At 34.5% G+C, this 17,074-nt stretch overlaps 1 non-coding gene across 1 annotated transcript; it reads right to left on the reverse strand.

The window, feature by feature from the left end:
• Positions 1-7,171: 7,171 nt before the first annotated feature.
• On the reverse strand, positions 7,172-7,278 carry LOC141675460 (small nucleolar RNA R71). The gene has a single exon (XR_012556112.1). It is a non-coding gene; the product is annotated as a small nucleolar RNA R71 (small nucleolar RNA).
• Positions 7,279-17,074: the final 9,796 nt, after the last annotated feature.

Raw genomic sequence — 17,074 nt, forward strand, 5'->3', positions numbered from 1 at the left:
GTTTACTGTGATTCTACTACAGAATCATTTTAAACTATATGATGAAAAATAAAATAAATTATGTATTTATATTATTTTAATAAGGGTTCTTTATGGACCTCTATATAAAAGAGCCCATTATGGATTGCTACCCTATATATATATATATAGGGGAATGATCAAATAAAAACCAAAATGAAAAGAGAAACTAGAAACTAATCTAAGCCATTTGATCAATCTAATCTAATGCCCCCCTAAAAACACAACACCCAACTAATCTACACCCTCCCACACCCAATCTCAGCTTTTCCTCTCCGTTTTTAATTTGATTTTTCCCGTTAAATGGTAATTTTTTTTTAAAATCCGACTTTACTGTATTTTTTTCCATATCTCAACGATCGATTTGCATACCATATGTGTTATGTTTCGAAGTAATTTTTTTAAAAATGATTTGGTTTCAAGTTTATATTCTAAAATGGTTTCTATTAAAATAGCCCCCTATATATATATATATATATATATATATATATATATATAGGGAATGATCAAATACAAACCAATTTTAAAATATAAACTGGAAACTAGAAGCTAACCACACCCACTAATTATTTAAACTGCATTAAATTTGAACCACATAAATTTCATTTTATCTTTCTCTCTCACCCAATAACCCGTTACTTTTTCAGCCCCTAGTTCATATTACTATACTCGAATTCATCCTCTAGACATCCTCACCATCATTTTAAAATTCCAACCAACACAATATCACACCACTATGATCATAATAATTCAGAATTTACGCCATTAACACCATCCTTGATTACCACAAATTACCTCCTTATCATCATTAAATATTATTAATATATTATACATATGTATATCTTCATCACCCCTCCCTATTTACACATAATCGTGGTTTATAATCACCCACAACTCCAGCTATTAGCCCAAATTCAAACATCGCCGACAATATAAATTAGTGATTTTTATAATACAACTAGTAATTTTTGTGATATTATTAGTGATTTTTGTTATACAGTTTAGTGATTTTTATACACGAATCAGTGACGAAGGGTCAAATCTGGGAACTTTCAAATATAATCGAGTTTACTGAGTGCAAATATGTAATCGATAAATGGAATCTAAGAGTTTGGTGGTAGGTTGTGGAAGAAGACAATCGGAGATTAGAAATGGCAGAAGTAGATCGACGATGACGCTGGTAATTAGAGATATGATGGTTGTTTGATATGGTGATTGACTAGTTGTAATGATATATGGAGATGGTGTAAGCGATTGTAGTGTTGGTGATGATATACAGTTAGGTGTATATATATCTGCTTTAATATATAAACGGATCGATTTAATAGGTTGGGTTGGGCTGGTATAATATAGGTGAATTTGACTAATTTATAGTTTTCATTTTAAATTGGTTAGTAGTAGAGTAGCCCCTATATATAGAGTGCTATTCCACTAGAAATATTCTTATAATGAAAACTAGAAAATAAAATTAAAAAATTCTAAATCACGTTGAAATATAACTCATATTGTAACACCCCAGTCCCACATCGAGGCGATTTGGGACTTCTGTTCAGTTTATAAGACAAATTACTACTTTTATGTGCACCAACAAATCATAATATTTTGGGGGCCTGTGGTGGGCTTTTTGTTTACCAAAGTTGGCTACATTTGGGCCAGTAGGCTTCGGCTTATTTCCGAATCATAATTAGGACTTGACCCGGTTTTCAAAAAAGGCTCTTAATTTGACCCGGGTTGTCACATATGGTATCAGAGCTCTACCTGGCCGGAAGTGCAGAGGCACTGTCCGGGTTCCGTATATGTGTTTGTGGACTCGACGAGGATGTCGAGCCTATAAGAGGGGGTGTTTGTAACATCCCACATCGATAAGAATAAGAGTATTTGAGACCTTTATAGATTTAATGTGTACTGAATCACTAGCTTTTTCGAACTGACTTGTAGTGGGTTGTTGGGTCCGGTACACATTCGGTTGTGGGCTTTGATGTTATAAATGGTATCAGAACTCTGCCCGGTCGGAAGTGCAGAGGCACTGACCGGGTTCCGTATGAGTGTTTGTGGACTCGACGAGGACGTCGAGCCTATAACAGGGGGGTGTTTGTAACATCCCACATCGATAAAAATAAGAGTATTTGAGACCTGTTGTGCAAGACATGCCTATATTATAACAAGACTAAGTCACACTGACAACCCTAAGAATTAGTTGTATGATAGTCTAAATCAGCATTTTGTATTGTATTACTTGAATCTGTAAAAATGTTAAAGATCAGACTGGAGTATTTTTTCTGTGAACAGTCTCAAGCCTAAGAATAAACTGTGAAAGAAGATCAACAATATCATGCCTCAGAGAAAATGTAAAGAAGCTTGGAGTTGAATAAATCTGTTTTAGGAAAAATGTTCTAAGTCAAGATATCTACAAGTCATGTGACACCCTCAATCTCGGGGCTAGGAAATGAGGACCCACATACCTTTGAATTAACAATAAATAAACGTAAACCCGGATTAACTAATGATAGGATCAAACATGATTAAGTTTGAGATAAGATTACAACTACCAACCAGATAATATATATTACAACCGAAAATAAAATTTAATTTATACAATCGATTCCGACTTGGAACCGACAGATAACCCATTGTATCTTTACAAATGTTCCGACTAAGCGCTTGCTCACACACAACCTGTACTACCTGCTCTGGCATCTGGAAGCCTACAACACGGTATGGGCCACCAGGTACGCTCTTACGAGAAGTGCGCCTAAGTCTGGCCATCCTCTTGCTTAACTACCATGGTTAGAACAAAGCATAATATATGAGTATAAAACTTAGCAAGTAACTAAATGACAGTTCTATGATGCAATAATCAATATCTATTCATAATTACTTTTAAGGCATTCTACTGAAGATATCTAGGTGGCAGATTTCTATCTTTGGGCCAGGGAAGGTTTATGAAGAGATTGTTGGGCTTTCAAGAATCAAGGTTCAAGATAAGGCGAAAGCCGACATTCATCACAAATCATTAACAGGATCTCAAGGATCTTTCAAATGAAAAGCGAGAATCTTTTCAACTCTGGGAATCAATTATATGATTGATAACAATATGAGAATAAGAATCAGGGTTCTCAAAGCTTTATGCTAAACAATAACACAATCAACTCATTTCGAATCATTAATAATTATTTCATTTTCAAAGAATCAATTTCCTAAAGCAATGTATTCAATATCCTTTATAAAGTGATAGGGAACCCTTGATTGGACTACTTCAACTTTCAATTCATAATAATAATACGGGTGATAAGCCCGTACCGACCTCCATCTGGTCGTTAAGGTATCTATGACATAATTTCAGCCTTAAATTGTACTAGCCCCGCTAGTCTCTTATATGACTGGACTAGCCCCACTAGTCTCTTACGTCTCAATCCAATCTATCAGGAATTCATTTGGAAAACCTTGTGTTGGAAAAGAAAGGTTTTATTAAGTTCATTTTAACATTACCAAGAATATGAAATCATTCAGACTCTTTCAAGTCGAAACTCATTCTTAAGTTCAATTTCAAGAATTCAAAGAAAGTGAATGAATCAAAGGTAAGCAAAGTTCAATGCTAAGGATCTTGATCAAATGATAACAAGGTATACAAGTTAGAGAATCAAAACAGTTCCAAGGATCATTATGGGATAAGGTAAACAAATGAATGAAGGATCATTACGCATGGGAGTTCATAAAGATTCTTATAGGGTTTACAAGAATTCAAGGTATCAATAGGTGATCAGGATATGAATAAAAAGGTTACCATAAAGGTTTGAACAATAATCATATCAAGTTATTACAAGAATCAATAACAGGTTCACAAGGAACAATAACAGGGTTTCTCAAGAATCAATAACAGGTTATCACAAGTGTTATAAAAGATCATTACTTTATCATGGCATCATCAATATCCTTTCAATACACAACTTTTACAAGTAGGCAGGGTTACTTTCCTGAATTTCGCTTTCCTGTTTCACAAGGGTTGAACTACTGCCACCTAGTACACCTTTCCCTTTCCTAGCCTGAATGCACTCACGCTCCAAATCTACAATCTAAAAATCAAAACCCTAATTAGATTCTCATTCGACGTTCCCGGAACGCTTAACAATTTCCCTTTATCGCGATACCCTAAGAGTATATATACTCGATCATATTCACAAAGCACGATTATACCATATACTCATATACTTTAACCAAATAGTCATCGAATCATATATTGCGATGCAATTACAACACATAGCATATAATCCTTGTATCCAAACTCTATACTTGAGTTATAATAACAATTATACAATCTCATATCAAGACAACTCAATCCTTCCTTTTATATCACTTAATACGAACCAAAACCACCAAATAAACCAATTAATCCATATTAATCTTACATGCATTCACTTAATGAAATCCGAAGATCAAATTAACTTCTTTTACACATTTAACCATTCGGACCTTACAACCAAACACAATCAAGTACACTCATATACACTCAAACATAATCAAACACAATTAAACCTCATTTAATAACATGCAAGTACAAGAATCACTTACACAATCAAGTCTCATCCTTTTTAATCCAAAAACCGAATCAAAATCATTTTCAAAAATCAAAAATTGAAACCCTCTTTTAGCTATCAAAAATTCGAATCCTAAAATTAACACAAACACCATCCAAAATTGACATTCATTTCAATTATCACTAGTAGCTAAATCAATTAGCATATAAGCCCACAAAATCAACTTAATCCTTTTCCAATCATAAGACCCATTCGGGTTTTTAAAAAAAACACACATGCATAAATCAATTTTGACATGCAAAGCTTTAAATCACAATTTCAACTCATTTTGACCCTTAACCTAACCATTCAACTCATTTTCTTTACAAATCAAACTAAACTCACTTGATTATACTCAAACCTTACATGCATGCCATGAATCTTTCTTAGAAACAAAGATTTATATTCAATATCAAGTTTAACACTAAAACAAATAAGCAATCAAAAACCCCTTTTTTAACAAAAAAATTCGAACTAACATCAAATAAAACCAAAGAAAATACCACATGTCATCCACTATACTTCTGTTAAGTGGCATTTATGACACTTTATTACGCTTCGTAAAGCTTTGAATTGGTGTAATTGTACTCAAATTATTGGTGTTTTAATGTGTTTTCTAGTATTTTTGCATTTCAGGCATTAATCTGGGAATCATGTGAATTAGCATTGATTTGATGCTAATATGGTGTTAGGTTGGTGTCTAATGAATAAAGCTCGTAAAGACCGGCTTAAATCTGTAAGAAAAAGAATATATAAAAGTTTTGGCAGAAGCCCAGCGCGCCCGCGCCTGAACTTCAGAGAGCCAGCGCGCGGCCGCGCCAGGTCGGGTTTCAAGAATCCTGTTTTGAATAGAAGACTGATTTATGGACTTCTTTGCTGATCAGGGCTGCTATATAAATAACTTTAGGTCATTTTTAATAAGATATCAAGCCAAAGACTTATCAAAGAGAGCTATAAGAAGACTGTGTTAGCACGATTCAACGAAGATGAAGAAGATCTTGTTTTTACTTGTGAATCTTTGTTTTAAGTTGTACTTGGATGCTAGTTTACTTATTTGTGAACCTTACTCTTGTTTCGTACTTGGTTTTGTTTATTTAAGTATAAAGACTACGTTTATTATACCATGCTTTCATCGGAACTCATGTTGCTGATGAGTTCGATTATGGGCTAATCATTATCGTGGGGTTCTAACGGATTTACTTATGGATTTATTTAGTTAAATTGTTTCGATACCTTAGTATGTGGTGATTGTATGATAACTTAGTATTGTTTGTGCGTATTCGTCTTATGAGCATCGCGAACTTATAAGATAGTGTGTTAATTCTTAATGAAGCGAAAGTGAATTTAAGGATTTAGAACTTGCCATACTAGCATAGGTTCATGTATTTTTTATGCATGATTCGTAGGTAATTTTAACCATCTTACTTGCCCTATGTAATCAAGATAGATAAATTGTGCTTAAACCGTTATGTTGTCAAATTCTATAGACATATAGGGTCTCAATATAATTGGCGTCTATTCAGCTTCTATCTCATTTATGGATGTCTGGTAGTATGGTACTCGTGCGACGAAAGTTGGCGTTTATCAGTTTCGTGTTATCTGATTAATGTCATCACCATTGCATTCTAAGGTTAAGAACAATAAGGCTATTGAATGAAGTATTTAATGAAGTTAGAATCCCATGTTTGTCATATATATTAATTCAATCAATCTTATTCCCTTAGTTATAATTGTTAGTTTAATTCTTAGTTATAAACAACCTCAATTTGTTATCGTCTTAGCATTGAATAATAACCATACATTGTTGCTTAAGTGCATAAATTAATTAGTTAACCAAGCCAATCTTTGTGGGAATGAACTAGAATAGATTCTATATTACTTGCGAATGCGTATACTTGCGTGTATTATTAGCGCGTGTTTAGCGACTAACAAGTTTTTGGCGCCGCTGCCGGGGACTGCAGTGTTATTATTAGTTTATGTGCTTTCCATCAGTGGTCGTTAAAGTTCATTGACTCGGACATTGTTACTTATTCATTTCCTTGTATTATTTCAGGTACTCTAGCGAGGGTGTATGCATACGCGTTCACATACTCTAGCGAGGAAGAAGTTGTGGTGGTTCGAAATGAAGTTTTTGAAGAATAAAAGAAGGTAGAAGAAGAAGAGAAAATCGAAGAACCAGTTTTAGTAGAGATGGGTGATCAAGAAGAAAATCCTAAGGCTTTGATGGACTATTCTCAGCCTAAGATCAATGACATTCAGTCAAGCATCATCAGGCCAGCCATCAGGGCTAACACTTTTGAGATCAAGTCAAGCATGATTCAGATGATATAGAACTCAGTTCAATTTGGGGTTCTCCTACTGAAGACCCCAATATGCACATCAGGGATTTCATCGAGATATGCGACACTTTCAAGTTCAATGATGTGACTGAAGATGCTATCAAGCCGCGACTCTTCCCGTTCTCTCTGAGGGACAAAGCTAAGTGCTGGTTACATTCTCTACCAGCAGGGTGTATCACCACTTGGGAGGATCTTGCTCAAAAATTTCTCACTAAATTCTTCCCTATGGCGAAGACTACTGCTATCAGGAATGCTCTTACTCAGTTTGCTCGGCGAACTGGAGAATCTCTATGTGAGGCTTGGGATCGATATAAGGAGATGCTAATGAAGTGCCCACACCATGGCATGCCTTATTGGATGATTATGAACTGTTTCTATAATAGATTGGGTGCTACTTCTAGACCCATGCTCGATGCATCATCAGGAGGAGACTTGTGGGCTAAAAGCTACAATGAAGCTTATGAACTTTTTGAACTGATGGCTGCTAATTATAACGACTCGTGTATTTTTATTTTATTTCTAATATTTGGAAGTGTAATAAAAGTTTAAGTAAATAAATAAAATGCGTTTATTGGTTTTGGCAGCAGTTATGGATTGTTATTTAATTATTTATGATTTGTTGATATGTGGGATTGGAATTGTGTGATTTATTTGTGAGTAATATGATTTTATTTCACTTCTAAAAGTAATTTTATTGTAGTTTTAATTCCATAAATATTTGGGTTGTCTTTAAAACTGGTTTTCTAATTTTATAATGTCAATAATTATTTTTAGGACTTTATGGAATTGAGAAATCAATCTTTTATTAATTATTTATTTTTAAATAATTTTCTGAGTGTGTTTAATGCTAAAATCCATATTTAATTATGGAAATCTTTAAAAAATTATGAAAATTATATCTTATTAAGTTCGTATTATTCTGAGAATTTTAAAATTATTTCGGGAATTTTTGGGATTTATTTTACCCGCGCGTTGATTCGTTTATTTGTTAAAAGCGGGTATAAATTGTGTTTTAAATATTAGTTTAAAATTTCGAAAGTTACGTTTTAATTAACTTCGGGATATATATAACATTTTAAGACTATTTCGGTGATTTTCTGAATTTGTTTTAGACGCGACTTGATTCGTTTAATTTCGAGTTTCGGGGCAAAACAGACTCTCGAACCTTCATATTTATCCCAAACTCTACGTGTCAGCATTTCTGTTAATTGTTTCTACGTGTTGCAACGGGATTAAGGCAAGGAAAAAAAATATAAAAACCCTGTACCCCCTCCCTGTTGCATAGGCACCTCACATCTCTCTTTCTCTCTTGTCTGCTCTTCGATACTCTTGCTCGTCTCTCTTGTTTCTCTTAATTCTCTTTCGTTCCTCTCCTCCTCTCTTCGTTTCTCCTGCCTGGCTATTTCAGTTCGCCGGCGCTGCGACTTTTTCCGGTGTGTGCTGGTAGTTCTGTTCGGTTGCATGTATACATATATATATTGTGCTTGTGTGTGTATTGCTTCCTATGGTTCCTTGTTGTCGTTCCTTTGTTGTGCCGCCTGGTTTTGGCCGATTTCCGGCCGTCTTGTTTGTTCTGGTGGCGCGTGTAGCCACCGTACCTGTCTGTTTGATTTCTTTTGCAGATTGTTAATTCTGGAATTTTAAATTAACTTTATTTCAATTTCTGCATGAAATTAATTTTGAGTAATATTCGTGAAATGAATATTTCGTGCGGGAAATATTTTCGAATAATCGGTGGAATTTATTTGGATACCCGAATATTTTCAGGCACCAATAAATTTTGCCGCCGTACCGCGATGACTCGTTACGAGCGGACGGTGGACGGTGATGATGATGTTCTGAGTCCTAAATTTTATAAATAAATAAAATGATTATGTAAAATATTTTTGGACTTAAATAATTAGTTTTGATTGGTGTTGGGATGTAAGTTGTATAAAATGAGGAAGTAATATTGTGGATTGTGTGATTGAGGACGTCGATTGTAATCGACGGGTAGTTTTATAAATAAATAAGATGCTGTCAAAATTTCCTAAAAATATATATTCGAAAATGTACATAATTATATTCTACGTATTATCCCTAACAATATTTCCGACTACGTGACTATGTGATTACGGGTTTATGTGTATAGTAATAATACGAGTCGGGTTATCGGATTGAGTTGTTAGAATTTGAGGATATCAAGCATGTCGGTGTAACTAATTAGGGTATTATGTATTTGTAGATTCCGAGCGAGTTTTCCCAGGATTAAAGTCAACGTGAAAGCTACTTAGGGTTTTGTAAAGCGTTGCAAGGCAAGTACCCCTGACCATTCTTTTATGGTTCAGTGCATATGAATAGCTAATTGCTTTATTCTCGTAATGGAACATAAACGTTTTAAGTTACGTATTCCCCGTATTTGAAAATGTTGTTTAAAATTATGTTTTGGGGAAAAGTAACTTCTGAAAACATCTATCTCTAAATGTGATTTAATTGAAAAGAGAATTTGAATAGTGTGCTGTGACATAATTGATTTTGAAAAGAGATAGGTAAAAGTGATGATTTTGAAAACTGGATTAAAACGATCAGATATGGGATACGTTGGGGCCAGAGTAGGCCTATTGAGGTGGCGTAAGAGGCTAATTCGGTTGCGCGCACTGTATAACCGATTAGTCCAGCAGGTCAGAGACCTAGCTAGTCTCTGAGTTCCGCAACAGGTAAATGAGATGGCAGTTGGAGCCATAAATGAGATGGCAGTTGGAGCCGTCTGGTGTTGATAGCCTGATCAGCTGTCTTCACATATCCATTACGTAACTGATTTGGTTTTGTGATTCCCGTAAGAGTACGAATAGTTGATACAGTAATTTTACAAGTGTGACTAGCATGCTAAAATTGGACTCTGGTGTTTTTACAGCACAGTGCTATGTTGTTTTGATGAAGCATGCTAGTTAGTGATATCCAGTTTTTCTCTGATTTTGTTGTATAATGTTGATATCATGATTACAGTTCTGTTCCTATTATTGTTACATTACTGTTTTATGCTGTTATTCATATTTTGGTACTGCTGAGCAATTATGCTCACCCTTGCAAACTGTTATGTATATTTCGCAGATGCCTAGAAGATTAATCAGACCAACCTATGTTCCCACCCCGTCTGGACCCGGCTCCTCTGAGGTAGTTTGTATCAGGCCATGAGGTTTGAGGAGTTGCTGAATAAAGTTAGTGTGTCTTAGATGTTGAATAAAGAGCTTGTATTAGTGAGAACCTGAATTATACTTGAACCTGGATCGGATCTTGGTTTGGGGTCAAGTTAGTATATTTTAATAATAATTTTGTTGTTTATATTTTTGTAATTGTGTTTAGTGACGCCAACTCCTGACCCCGGAGTTGAGGCCGTCACACTAATGAGTACAAGAATCTTTCCCAGAGAACTGACTCAGGAAAAGGTAGCAGGAATTCTGGAGTTGGATGCAGCAACTGCTATAGCTGCCCAACTTAAGGCTTTGATGATGAAGGTGGACACTTTGGTTAATTATGGAGTTAATCAAATCGCTAGTGTCTGTGAGCTTTGTGCTGGTGCCCATGAGACTGATCAGTGTGCAATTTCTAGTAAATCAGCTCAGTTCGTGAGCAACATTCAGCATTCGCAGCAACCCGTGCCAGCCACATATCATCCAAAAAACCGCAATCATCCTAATTTCAGTTGGAGAAACCCTCAGAATACGGCTCAATAGCCTTATCAGCAGTATTCAGCTAAGCAGTACAACCCCCCTGGTTTTCAGCAACCGCAATATGCACCAAGATAACAACTCTAGCTGCAACAAGCTAATGAAAAATCTGAATATAGGAGTTGATGCTTATGTGCAAGAGTCAAGTTGTTTCTATCAAGACATTGGAAAATTAAATTGGGAAAATTTCCAATGTCTTGCTAAATCGTCAGCCTGGTACACTACCTAGTGACACTAAAGTTCCAGAGGGAAGTTAAGGAGCAGGTAAAGGCAATCACCTTGAGGTCTGGAAAGGTTGCGAATCCCGATCAAACTCAAGTGTTGACTGAAGAAGCTGAGGCTGAGAAAGAAGTAGAGCAGCAGGAAGTAGAAGTGGAACCAAGGAAGACTACTGTTGAGCGCACTCCTCCTGAGGGTAATACAGGGGAGAAACAGATCTATCCTCCACCGCCTTTTCCTAAGAGGCTGCAGAAGAAAAAGATGGACAAGCAATTTGAGAAGTTTCTGGAGGTGTTCAAGAAACTTTATATCAACATACCTTTCGCGGAGGCTCTTGAGCAGATGCCTAGTTATGCAAAGTTTATGAAAGGTATTCTCTCTCGGAAGGTTGTAAGGTCCCGTAAGAGGGCTATTTTAAGCTAGAAGGGGGATTGAACAGCTTAATTACCAATTTAAAATTTGTTGTGGCCTTTTAAAAATATTTTATCCCTTTTTAAAACTTTACCGAGTGGTTATGTAGTTTATATGTGCGGAAGATAAAGTGCAAGAAAAGAAAATACCGTACAGTGATTTTATCTTGGTTCACGATGGCGCAACCTCTAATAGATTCGCTCACCCCTACTCCAGTCCCCGAGCTCCTCTCCCGAACTCGGGATTTTTCCTTATAATAAACTCGCTCCTTTAGTAGGTGGAGAATCCTTTACACCCTTTACAAGTATTTGTCTTGGTGCGTAACACAAGGGTCACCACCTCAAAATAAATGTATTACCTACACAACTTATCTTAGACAATAACTCCCCGCTATTTCTTCAAAGTTGTTGTAGAGCCTTTATATGGACTTGGCTTCCTTAGCTTTTGTCGGTCTTGGATCTTAATGATCCGGGCTTGGGTCTTTCCTCTTCTTCACGGTGTGAAGACTACTAACTGCCCGTTAGTACGTCTAGGACTTGGGTCTTAGAGCGAGAATCACCTCACGTCACTTCATCTCACTACAAAACTAACAAGACAATCCACGAAATAAATCAAGTATAGAAAAGATGGTTTGAACTAGTATGTTACTGTACTAGCCCACAAATAGTATAATATTCAAATAAAAATATTAAAACTATATAAGAATACTTGACTTAAGATAATAAATGGTAGTCTAAGTATTTTTATAATTACTCCTTTATAGGTTTAACGAAGTTGTGGAGTAATATGAGAAGTCTTTTATATAAAGCACGTATAGCTTATGACTTCTTTAGTATTCTTCTTCTTTCGATTACGTATTTATAAATCGAAGAATACTTTAGTTACAATCTCGGAATTGTAACTTATCCTTTACGCTTGTAGGCTTAAGGATTTTAGTATACTTATGTTTTGACACTTATGTGGTCAAAGTATACTTTTAACTTCAAGCACTTGTATAAGTTTTATGATTCTTAGTCAAGATCCAAATAATAGAAGTGCAGGTAATTGGCGCAAGATCGTGCTTTTGAAGTTTAGACGAATAATTACGAGTAGTTTATATATATCAAATAATAAGCCCACGGAACACTGAAAGATGTTAGAAGGGGCTTATACGATATGTCTCGTAATTGTTTATATACCCGATATGTGTTAGCCAAGATCCAATTAAAGAGCGTGAAAATAATTGGCTAACTCGTGGATTTGATTCGTCTTTAAATAACGGATGATTACGAAGTAGTTTATATGAGACAAGCTATAATCCCCCGGAACACTAAAGATGTTAGAAGGGATTACACTTTTACTTCATAATATTTTATATGTACATTATTAGTTAGACAAGATCCAATTAAAGGGCGTTAAGTAATTGTCTAACTCATACGATCCGTTTTAAGATTTGATAAATTACGAAGTGTTTATATGAGACAAGTAATAATCCCCCGGAGAGCACTAAAGATGCTAGAAGGGATTACACTTAAACTTCGTAATTATTTTATGAGCACGAATGAGTGTTAGCCAAGATCCAATTAAAGTACAAGAAATAATTGGCTAACTCGTACTTGTATCAAATATAATCTCCCCTTGGAGATAAAGTACTTTTCTTTTTAGATCTTCTCGTTGGAATGATTTTTATGAAGATCAAGTACTTATTCGAATTCCGAGTTCGAATCTAAGTTCTCCCCGAGAACTTCCTTTATAAGAGAACTTGTATTAGAGTTTAAGATGAAGTAGAGAAGTTAAGTACAAATCTAAAATACAAAGAACTCAAATAAGAAGCTAAAACTAACCACTTTTGAAAAATGGTCAAAAAAGTTCGCCGGAAAAATTCTCCGGAGGTTCGGCCGGATTTTGGCACTTTGGTCGAACTTGGGCAGCCCTTTTGGAGGCCGGGAAGTGGTAGTGGATGAGCTCACTTGTTGGGATAAAGCTTGGTTGGGCGAAACTAAGCTTGGGTTTCAAAAACCTTGTATATATGTAAGTATATAGAAGAGAGAGAAGGTTTTTGAGAAGAAGTGTGTGTATAGATTTTGAAAGAGATGAAGAGAAGCACTTCTAAAAAAAATCCCAGCAACTTTGTGGCTCTTTAGCTTGAAGAAAATGGGTTGGGGTGGGAGTTTATTTATAGGAGAAGTTGGGTGGATTGAATGGTGGAGATTTGAGAAGGAATGAATGGTGGATGGAGTGTATCACATGGATTGATGACATGACAAGTAGGTTGTGTTTCTTTGTAAGTGGCAAGGAAGCACAAGCTAGTACTCATTCAAATCTCAGCTGATATATATATATATATTAAATATTTATTTTCCTTTTCTTTTAATCATTCTTTAAATACTTTAATTAAGGATTAAGCACCATTAATTATGACCACCCCAAAAACTCTTAAATAAATATCATAAAAAATATGATAATTACCTAAATATTATAAAATGATGTCCTGAAAAGTTTGATCAACTTTAGTCAATGGTAACTTGGTCAAACGTGGTCAATCTTTGGGACCAACTGCCTCGATTTTTGTGCCCAGACAAAAAATCTCTGAATGCTACGAAATTTTTACCATACTTAGAAAATACCATTTAAATGATCCATACCAAATTTCAAGTCATTCTAGAATGTGAAAGTATTTTATCTAAAAATGAAACTGTTCTATCAGCCTTTCTTCCGAATAAAAATATCGCTGGTCTTGAAATAAAGGAGATGGATCTTTTGACCATAGTTTTGACTTGTATAAATACTTAAAATATATTTCATAATATATAAAATATATTTGGATGATAGGAAATTTGTTTGAGTATTTTTGAATAATTTTCTACGAGAAATGCTGATTTTACGAAACGGGAGAAAATTACTGTAAGTATTCATAAATGAGTTGCAAAACTGGATATTAATATTCCAACCTTGAATATTAATAATATTTGAATAAAAACTCTTTTAATATAGGTAGAGATATATTTTGGAGTGAAGAGTTAAATATTTTTGATATAGCACGGGACCTCTAAAGAATATTTCTGCAATATTCCTTATTCGAGCTTGTTGCTATATTCCTGTTGCAACACAGATCTAAGAAATATCATATCTTGATTTTTCTTCTTTGATCATATTGCCTTAGAGATATATTCCATAAAGATATAGTTTTGATATTTTGCAAAAATGGAATATCTCTTTTATCTGTTTAAAAGACATGATTTTGCTAGTTTGACTTTTTGACTCTGATTCAGATCAATTAAATTTTTATGTCCTAATGGAGAGGATCTAGGTGTTCTTAATTTTATATTTAATCATACAAATACCAAAATAAATAATATATCGAAGATATCCTTTCAATCTTTCCCTTTTTGGTATTTGCCAAACAAACATAAAATTAATTGTGTGTGCTTCCCCTTGGTGTATGCATGAATTTTTGAAAAATATTTTGCACATAAATCATTTATGTACTTAGAGATTAAATCTCTTTCTTGAGATCCTGCAAAATACTTTGTTAGATATATCATACAATAATAGAAGCACAGATAGATCCTTGTATATCAAAAAGATAGCAATTTTCTAAATTTTGAAAAAGAGGGGTCCAATTCTCTTATCCTTGTTCAAATTTATCATAATATGATCATAATTTCTCTTCCCCTTTTGTTTGGTATATGCCAAAAATAATATGTAGAATTTTATCTAAAAAGCATTAACGTTAGAAAACATGGCATTTTGATTAATATTTGTAGTCAAATACATGTATTTGAGCATGTAGAAATTAATAAAATGATATGCATGGTAAGTTTGGTCTATTTTTGTATATATGGAAAGAAAGCAATTAAAACAGTACTTTTGAGATATGATACATGTAGCTTAGCATTAGGAAGATATTCTTATACATGCATGGTTTGACTGAAAAGATAGCATATTGTTTGTACAAAATCCAGTGTTTGATTATATCTATTTATGATGAGTCCTTTTTCACTATTATTGATTACCAAAGATTGCAGTTTAAAAATAGTTTTGATAAGTATGATGGTGTGACTTAGTCATCTGATAGAACTATACTTAAATCAATGATTAGTAAATTTAGTTTTAGCAAGTTCTTTTCAGTTTGATAGAATTCATGTAGCTTTAGACAAATTGGATTTAAGCCAATCTTTAATTTTGTTCAATCCTTAAAGACCATAATTCATGTAAATACTTCCTTAGTGATTGACATTCGAGCATACATAATTTTCAATCACAATTTACAAAAACCGTCACTAATGCAAACAATGTTCATGTTACAAGGTTTGAGATCTAAAGCAGTCTATTCGATCAAATCGACTTTGCCAGCTACTGTCATATTACAACACCTAATTACTAATACATTCTATTTCTATTTCAGAGCCAAGCAGCAGATTATACATTTTAGAAAGCTAATACATTCTCAGGAGCTGGACATTTTGAAACAATCTATTACACATACAATGAAACTCAATATCTTTTACTCATTCACTTACCACAAAAGATTCAGTTGGATTTTTTTAATACTGGGACTTGCTACAACAGCCTGATATGTGTGTGGAAATAGGATTATTATAGGTTAAGGAAATATACCCGTCATACCTTATCAGAATGAGACTTGATGATGTTGACATAATGTTTCCATAAGCTAAGCTTGATCAGTTTTGAGCTGTGCATGTGTGTACATAGGAGATACTGAAATTGATTTTGTTATTAGCAAGCAGATGCATGATTTTCATATCAAAGAAGTCAAAATATTTGCTCTGATTAGGCTTAAGCATAACATTAGACCTAATAATGAGAGCAAGGTGCTGGAAAGTGCTAGTGAAATGTTTAAAGTGAATACCACAGTTGACATCACAGAGACCATCAGGCACATCAGACTTACAAAACATTCCTACCATAAGTTCAAATTCAGACTTATTAAACACAAACAGAGAAAATATGTCCTCACATGGAAACTCACATAGATGAAGAGGTAAATGCGGTGCTTTATTTATGCTCTTGTTATCTACACAAATAAGTTTCCTATTCACTGTAGTAGTGAAATGCAAGATGCCCTCTACCCCTTTAATTATGTTCATGTTGCAATAAAATTCCCCCATGAGATGAGCGAAATACTGTTTTCCTAGATTGTATATTAAACCATCCCATTTAGCCCTTCTAATGATGAACTCCACTTCACCTTTAACATCCACACAAGTGCCAGGTTGGACATTTTTTATGAGTTCAAGAAACTTTTTGGAGTTTGATGGGTTAGATAGTTTTGGTGGTGGAGGTTTTGGTTTGTTCATGTTTGGGCTAGGGTTTGGTTCTTGTATGAGATTGGCTTTCCTGGTATAGACTTGTGGTTGGAAAGGCTTAGTTGGTCTAGGGTTAGGGGAATGAGGGTTCTGAAATTATCTGCTTTGGTAGAAAGGAATGGTGTGATTTTTGTATCCCTTTCTGAGTTGTTTAGGTGGAAAATGTCTTTTATGATAGTGTTTAGGATATGAAGATTGAACAGTTTTGAAGGCTGATGTTTTGTGATGGTGAAACTGATTTTTCTCCATATCTTCAAGAAGATATGGGTTCTCAATCAGTGGTCTGGGTTTAGGGTAAAAAGGGTTAGCATTTGGGTTCATGTTGCAAGTGAAGTGGAGTAATGCAAAATGAATTGTGTTTTTGTCTGAATGCAGCAAATTACACAAGTATATATGCATGCACATAGCACATAATTCAATATAAGTTAGAAAAATAATTTTCTGGAAAGTAACTTTCACTGTTCATGAACAGTGATTTTCATTAAATGCAGTTGGCA

The sequence above is a fragment of the Apium graveolens genome, chromosome 7 (genome assembly GCF_009905375.1).
Source record: "Apium graveolens cultivar Ventura chromosome 7, ASM990537v1, whole genome shotgun sequence".
NCBI classification, from domain to species: domain Eukaryota; kingdom Viridiplantae; phylum Streptophyta; class Magnoliopsida; order Apiales; family Apiaceae; genus Apium; species Apium graveolens.